The following is an 8,644-nucleotide window of genomic DNA, read 5'->3' as shown; positions in this document are numbered from 1 at the left end:
TCAGCGTGCATAGAAGGTGCGCAGATGGCTCTTGCCCGTGTTAAAACATATTGGGCAGATATGGAAGCCACCGGTATTGCAATCCAGAGTCCGACAGGAAGCCAGGACCCGACCGAGCACTATTTTGAGCAAGTCCTAGCAGGCGCCCGTTTAATAGAGGCTCAGTGCTCGAAGAGTATCATGTTCGAGTGACAAGTCTTTCGATTGTAAAAACAATGCTATTTTAATTATAAAGGTTGTGTTTATACTTTTGCCCGAAAGTATTGTAGTGCCTCCTGTGCGGCCGTTTATGTATGTATATAACCTGAAAGTTTGCAGCCGTTGGCTTCAGCCACCACGCCTATAATGTGGGGGTGTTCGAAAAATATGTGTAATCACACTTGATCCAACATCTTGGTCCATTAAGGAAGTGATCGCACGTCGAACTAGGCAACCGGACTATATAGCTTTAACACTTTCACTTAGCCATAGGAGTTTGACGGTGGGGCTACTATATAGCCCCTGGTACTTCCGCGTGTATCCAAATACGGTGCGCGTATGTACATGGCCGGGAAACGGTCCTTCCTTAATGCGGAGGAATCCCGAAGATTCCGATAAGTCCTTGAGTGGTTGACCAGTCTCTCGCTGTATCATGACAGTCAATTTTCGGCTTTCTCTACTGAGGTGGTCATCCGGAATAACCAAGGCACAATCGCAGTAGTTCTCCTTTGGCCACCTTAGCCGATAAAACGGAACGTAAGGCAGCAAACCCAGGAGCAGGGCAAACCCAACATTTGACCAAAGACATGATTCAGAGCTGATGCATATAAGGCCAAACTCGCGACGCCGAACACTCCGAAGGTATTGGGCTGATGCATATATTGGGCTGAGTAACGCCCTCGATAATGAACCCGGTATTTCCAGGTACGTGCATTAATCTGTCATGGTGAAATGCCAATAACGCCAGTATCCCTCGTGGGTGTATTAAATACCCATGGGATGTCAAGCAACAAGAGACATTAAAGAAGGTTTACACAGGGGCTTAATCTAAAGAGAAACCTTTGAGCGGGGCCCTGCTGCACGTCTGCGCCTTTGTCTCCGTTGTGCCGTATCCTGGAAGGATGTAGCACGATTGTCATCTGCAAGAAGGGAAAAAACACCCAGGTAAAAGAGTCTGGTGTAATCGTGCGAGAAGTTGGTTATTATCAATGAAACATGAAAGTGCAATATATTGTTATATTAATAGGTTCAAGCCGAACCGTGGGCTTTATTACATGTTTGCAGCCCCTAGCACCACCTATGGGGGTATATCAATAGACCCCATCTCAGATTTATCTGGTTTATTACCACCGGTGGTGCACCGGACTTTTCTAACTGTGTCTGTGGTCTTGACGACCGATCATGTATTCTGGTTGGAGAGGCCGCTTAGTGTTCGGCTGCTAGAGCCGCTACATATTCTTCCGCATGTAAAGAACGCTCTATGTTTCTGCTAACTGTGATTACGCCACATGGACCGGGCATCTTGAGTTTGAGGTAGGCATAGTGCGGTACTGCGTTGAAGCGAGCGAAGGCCGCTCTTCCGAGTAGTGCGTGATAGCCGCTTCAGAATGGAGCGATGTCGAAGATTAATTCTTCGCTTCTGAAGTTGTCGGGAGAAACGAATATAACCTATAATACGAGGGAGCCTGTGAAGCGGGCCTCAATGCCTGATATTACTCCTTTAAAGGTAGTGTTACTTTGGTTGATTCTCGACGGGTCTATCCCCGTCTTGCGGACAGTGTCCTGATATATCAGATTAAGACTACTGCCGCCGTCCATAAGGACTCGAGTGAGATGGTATCCATCAATTATTGGGTCGAGCACCAAGGTAGCCGATCCTCCGTGTCGGATACTAGTAGGATGATCACTGCGATCAAAAGTGATCGGATAGGCCGACCAAGGGTTGAATTTGGGGGTGACGGGCTCTACAGCGTATACGTCTCTGAGTGCGCGCTTGCACCTTCTCTTCGGTATATGAGTTGCGTAGATCATATTCACTGTTTTGACTTCTGGTGGGAATTTTTTCTGTCCCCCAGTGTTCGGCTGGCGAGGCTCTTCCTCGTCCTCACTTGGTGTCTTCCTTCCTTTGTGTTCGGCGTTTAGCTTGCCGGCCTGCTTGAAGGCCCAACATTCTCTGTGAGTGTGATTTGCAGGTTTTTTTGGAGTGCCATGTATTTGACATAGTCTGTTCAGGACCTTGTTCAGGCTGGATGGTCTATCTTTGCCGCCTTTAAATGGCTTCTTCCGTTGACCGGGTCGAGAGCCCCTGAGTCCGGCGTTGACCGCCGTGTTGTCCGGACTCTCTTCAATGTTTCGATGCTTGTTTTTATTGTGTCGTGGCTTCCCGTTGCCATCCCTAATTTCAGATGTGCCAGGGTCGCTGGTGACTCTACGGGCCAACCAGCTGTCCTCACCCGCACAAAAGTGGGTCATAAGGCTTGTTAGGGCCGCCATTGTCCTCGGCTTTTCTTGGCCGAGGTGTCTGGCGAGCCATTCGTCTCAGATACTGTGCTTGAAGCCCGCTAAGGCTTCGGCATCCGGACAATCAACAATTTGATTCTTCTTAGTGAGAAATCTGTTCCAAAGCTTACGGGCTCACTCTCCGGGTTGTTGTATTATGTGACTTAAATCATCTGCATCCGGAGGTCGGACATAGGTCCCTTAAAAATTGTCCCTCAAAGCATCCTCAAGTTCCTCCCAACTTCCAATTGAGTTTTCGAGGAGGCTTTTCAACCAATGTCGAGCTGGTCCTTTCAACTTGAGGGGCAGATATTTAATGGCATCGAGATCATCTCCGTGAGCCATGTGGATATGAAGGATAAAGTCCTCGATCCAGTCCCCAGGGTCTGTCGTTCCGTCGTATGCCTCTATATTCACGGGTTTGAATCCCTGTGGAAATTCATGATCCAATACTTCATTGGTGAAGAATAGGGGGTGTTGGATGTGTCGTGGCATGCTTTCGACGGTTGTTGTGCTCGAGGTTGATTCCGAACTGGTATTTGATCAATATGATCATTTTGGTGGCCCTGATCTTGCGCCGGAAAACGTCCTCTGGATCCATAGATGGACCTGGTCGCACCAACCTTTTTGTCCAGGAGCTCACGTAAATCGTGTGCTGGCTTGGGTGTAGCATCAGTAGCCGCTCTATCGTGGCCACGAGGTGGTCGGTCCCGCTGATCGGCCGTATTATTCTTCGGCGGAATGGGTCTATGGCCTCGTCGTCGAAATCCGGCAGCATCTTGTGCTTTGGGTAGCTCTTTGTGTGGCGATCGTCGCCATATTTTTTCTTCAGTGTCTAGCACTTTGTTCCATCTGCGGTTAAGCGTATCATGCGCGGCCTTAAGCCTTTACTTCCGCTTCTTTAGGCTCCTGGCGGTGGCCATAAGCCTTCTGTGGAGGTTCTCTTGTTCCAAACGTTTTTCCAGAATGAAGAATGCATCATCGTCCGGATTGTCCTCCTCTCTGGAGGCAGGTTGATGAGTTCTACCCTCGGGGTCGCCGTGATCGGACGTCTGCTCCAGGCTATGTTCAGCGTGCCCTGGCTCATCCGGCTCCATCGCTGGGTCCGTAGGGTCGTTGTTGCCTTTGAGTCGACCGGGGTGTCAATTTTTCTGGCGCTGTTATCGCTATTTTTACTATGGCTGGACTTAGAGCGGCGTCTGCGCTGTTGCTTTGGTTTTTGCCCGAGGGGATTATCCTCCATTGCATCCTTTTTGTCGCCGTTGTTCTCCTTGGGTGTATCCACCATGTATATATCATATGTTGAGGTGGCTGTCCAGCGCCTTGTGGGCGGTGGTTCTATATCATCTCCCGCATCAACGTCCATACCGTCGATGTCTTAGGAGTCGAAGTCAAGCGTGTCGGTTAAGTCATCGACAATGGCTATTAAGTGGGTGGTGGGTGGGCAGTGAATTTCTTCGTCGTCCGTATCCCACTCGAGCCGGACATAGTTCGGCCAAGAGTCTCCTGACAAAGAGAGAGACCTTAAAGAATTTAGCACGTCACCGAAGGGTGAGTGCTGAAAGATATCCGTGGCGGTGAACTCCATGACCGGTACCCAATCAGATTCGATGGGCACTGATGCACGCAGTCTGGAACCTACGACCGGAGACAAGTCCGGGGGTTCGGTGACACATATTTCCTTAGAGGTGGAGTCTGCGTTTGGCTCCAACGCCGATGAGTGTGCGGCCTCCGTGGCAGGGTCCATCCACCCATCCTCGGATGGCACGATCTGCTCCAGATTGAAGTCCGGAGCTGCAGCAGGTGCGATATCCCGAATACTGTTCGATGGCAGATCTAAGTCATGCTCGTCGTGCTCGTTCGACACTCCTGACGCGGGCCCGAACCAGTCGAAGATCAAGGCTCCACGGATGTCGGTTGTGTAGTTCAAGTTTCCGAACCTGACCTGATGGCCAGGGGCGTAGCTGTCGATCTGCTCCAGCTGGGCAAGCGAGCTGGCCCGTAGTGCGAAGCCGCCGAATACGAAAATCTATCCGGGGAGAAAAGTCTCACCCTGGACCGTACCGTTGTTGATGATTAAGGAGCCATCAAGCCTCGTAGCGACGACACAGAGGAACTCTCAATGAAAGCACCAATGTCGGTGTCAAAACCGGTGGATCTCGGGTAGGGGGTCCCAAACTGTACGTCTAAGTCTAATGGTAACAGGAGGCTGGGGACACGATGTTTACCCAGGTTTGGGCCCTCTCGATGGAGGTAATACCCTACTTCTTGCTTGATTGATCTTGATGATATGAGTATTACAAGAGTTGATCTACCACGAGATCGTAGAGGCTAAACCCTAGAAGCTAGCCTGTGATTCTGATTGTTGTTGTCCTACGGACTAAACCCTCCGGTTTATATAGACACCGGAAGGGGCTAGGGTTACAGAGTCGGTTACAGAGAAGGAGATCTAACATCCGAATCGCCATGCTTGCCTTCCACGCAAAGGAGAGTCCCATCCAGACACGGGACGAAGTCTTCAATCTTGTACCTTCATAGTCCAACAGTCTGGCCAAAGTATATAGTCTGGCTGTCCGGATACCCCTAATCTAGGACTCCCTCAGTTGGCCTCTTGGACGTCAGGACTCTAGGGCAGCAGTCCTGGTGGTGGGGGCCGTGGTGCTCGTGGGCTGAGTCCACGGCTCAGGTGCGGGCTAGTGTCCATGGCCGCGTGGGAGGCATGGCGGCTGGTGCTTGTCGCTCGGTGGCTGTGATGCGGCTCTGTCCCCGGGATGAATCACTTCCAGTTCGGAGGCGGAGTGTACTTCCTAGGTGAAAACCGTGCCTAGCATGCCCAGGCCGACGAAGGCGACGTCCGTGGACGTCGTCATCTTCTTGAAGACTCAGCTGTGGCTGCTCTGTTTCTCTCTAGGTGCCCCGGATGAAAATCTCGATCCTTTGGATCGGGTGGTGGCAGCACTCCGGTGGCGTATCCTTCTTGAAGGCTACGCCTTGGGACTCATGGACCGACGGCTTGCAGCTTGGTTTCTTCTCGAGGGCTTGTTCCTGGTTGAGTGCTCCCTCGACTTCGTGTGGCCTAATGTGTATCTGTTGTGTACTTTGCATTGTTTTGGGAGTGTTGGCTGCTTCTTTGCACCTATGTGTCTTGCCCTTGGTGTGTTGGCGTGTGTGGTGGTGTGTTGTATCTCCAGCTGTAAGTTGGTTCGTGCTATATATATAAAGCCGGGCTAAAGCCTTTTTCGTAATGATGTCTCCTTGATTATCATGTGTGACTTGTGGAGATTATCTGTTGATGACACATGATTTGCTGCCTTGTGGTGGACGATTCTGGTCCAGTTCGAAAGTGGGTTTTGATTTCCCACGATAGTGCAGTTGCAAGGCCAAGATGGTTATTGCAACATTTTGAGAGAAGACAATGATTTTTCCAACTTGTATTTCCATGCAAGGATGAGGGAAATTGTGTACCAATGAGATAATGAAACATGCGGTGTGCACATACATGTGTTCCTAGATGGTCGGTAGTCCAAGCATACGTCGGCTATAGACAAGCTCCCTCGTCTTTATTCCCAAATGTTATAGATTGTTTAGATTTAGAAGAAGAACATGATGACATGCTAGAGCAGCCCGTAGAAACTCCAAGAAGCTGGCAGAATATTTTTAAGACTCTACTAGTTGATCGAGGAGAATGTGAAGAGGCAGGAAAGTGATTTGTAAAATATCCGCCATTTCAAGCTACTCTTCCTTTCCCTATGTCTCCCATGTCTTGGCTTGAAACGGATTACCCTTGTGGAGAAACAAAATCTCATTCTCGAGGCTCGTGATCCCCTGATTCACTCACTCATGTTGCACTCCTCCAAGAACAGACCCCAGATTGTTGAGAAGGCTGTGCAATGCGTTGTGGCAAACTCAATTAATGGGCATGCTCCCTCACCATCCGTTCTTGTTTTCTTTCTCTCCTCCCACTTATATCATGACTAATTCAATAAGGGATTAGAGAAGGCAAGTAGTAGCTAGATACGCTTGAGCCACCCGAGGGAAGTAGAGATGGATCTGAAGGTGAGTGGGGAAAAAGTTTAGTGGTAAATGAGGACAGTATATATCACAGGAAGATGTGGAAAGTATATATCACGAGAAGATGTCTCAACTGGAACTACCATGTGAAGCAATTGGAAGAAGAAAGGAGAGAAGGCTAGGTAGAAGGCACCATTTCAGAAGGTGTGAAGAACGTGAATAGGTAGGACCGGAGGATACGTGGGTCATGGGGAGTGGATGGAGTTAAAATGTTGAAGCAGTATATTTCACATGACCATGCATATAAGCTCACTTCTCGCACATGGACATCGTACTCTTCTATCTTGTTAGGTATTATCTCCCACAAAGCCTCTAGCAACATCATAAACCTGATGCATGCATCTACCAATTCTATTTTATTTTGTTGTGTTCAATGGTGCCATTACTTCACCATAGATTTCTCCATTAGTGGTGCTCCGTTACTTTTGTTTGTTTTTCATTAACCATCACACTTTGGTATCGATGTTGGCGGCGGTGTTTTTGTACCACCGCCCGAATCCCGCGAGATCCACCAGAGACACACCTCCACATACACTCTGACGGTTCTAGACGCACCACCAAGATGTGGGCTTGGCAGGGAGAACCTTATTCCATCTTCAGGGAGTTGCCCCCGTCTCATCTTCCCAAACAAGACACAAACATTAGCAAAGAAACATATAAAAAATGAGCCCTCCCACTGACAAAGGGTGGGGATCCACCGCGCCCCATGGCTCTAATACCATAGGAGATGAGGCCGATAAGCGGCCTCGCCGACGGGAGATAGAAACCCTAGTCGCCTGTTCGCTTGGAGGAGGGGCAAAGGGGTAGGTCACTTTATTAATTTAAAGTCAGGCGCGTCTTGTGCCTTTTATCTAAAAAAAGAGTGGCACGGTGTAGCTTCAACATTTTTCCGAAACAAGGCAAAAGACCTGATATTTCATTAATTAAGAAGGAGCTGTAACAAAGTCTGAAGACAACAACTATACACTAGCGAATATAAAGCAACTACACACGGGGTAAAATTACGCCTAAACCTTGGGCACCCGCCAAAGCCCACAGTCCTTCCTCGTCCATGATCTTGTCCAAGAGAATCATTTAAGGCACGGAGACGTTCCAAAAGACCATAGCATTCCTCTTCTTCCAAAGTTCCCAAGAGATAAGCTTAAGGAGGGAGGCCATTCCTTTTCCATTCGACGAGCGCGCAAGGGCAATCTCAGTCCACTAGTGTCTTACCCTATTCATTGTCGCACAATTCTTGTCACAATGTCACCCAATCCGATCCTCGCCTTTATCACATTCCAAACCGCAATCGAATATCAGCATTGGAATAGAAGACGCCCTGATGATTCCTGAACTTGGCTGCAAAAAGACACAAACCGCAACCACCCTCTCAGGTGTAGCCTATCCGCCGTCCAGACTCTATTGTGAATGATTAGCCAAACAAAGAACTTGCATTTTGGGGCAGCCCACGCCTTACAGACAATCTTTAAAAGTGGTGTGGTGGTACCCACCCCACAAACTGCATCTAGTAGGCCAAGGACGTGGAGTAGGTGCCGCTCTCCATAAGTTTCCAAGTGATCATATCTTGTGTGTCGTGGTCGAGAATTACCCAGTCCAACCTCTCCCATAGGGTAGCAAACTCCTGAATGTGGCCGGTGGCAATGCCATTTGTCATGTCAATTTGTGATATCCAGTGGTCATCGATGAGGGCCTTCATCACAGAACAACCTTTCTTTTTCGAGATCTCATAGATTTTAGGCGCAATGTCCATTGGCCTTAGGCCATGAAGCCAAGAGATTGCATCAGGTCACATCATGTGTCTCACACCTTACTTGTGGATCTGTCATGTTATTTCAGTGTCAAACAACAAGGTCTCGGTTTGTGTTTGTTGTCAGAGATTACCACATTACATTGTTGTGACTATTTGTTATATCAACCATGAAAATGACTATTATTTCTTTCTTGCTTGCTATCCTAAAGACAGCGTCTAAGCATGACTTGGCTTGAAAGACAAGTATTCGCTCATAATATTACTTCTCCTTTGAATGCTCATAAGAAAAATCATAAATAATTTACACTGATTCTTTCAACTATGCACCTTGTTGCAGATTGGATG

The sequence above is a fragment of the Triticum dicoccoides genome, chromosome 1B (assembly GCF_002162155.2).
Source record: "Triticum dicoccoides isolate Atlit2015 ecotype Zavitan chromosome 1B, WEW_v2.0, whole genome shotgun sequence".
NCBI classification, from domain to species: domain Eukaryota; kingdom Viridiplantae; phylum Streptophyta; class Magnoliopsida; order Poales; family Poaceae; genus Triticum; species Triticum dicoccoides.
This window is presented reverse-complemented; position numbering follows the sequence as displayed.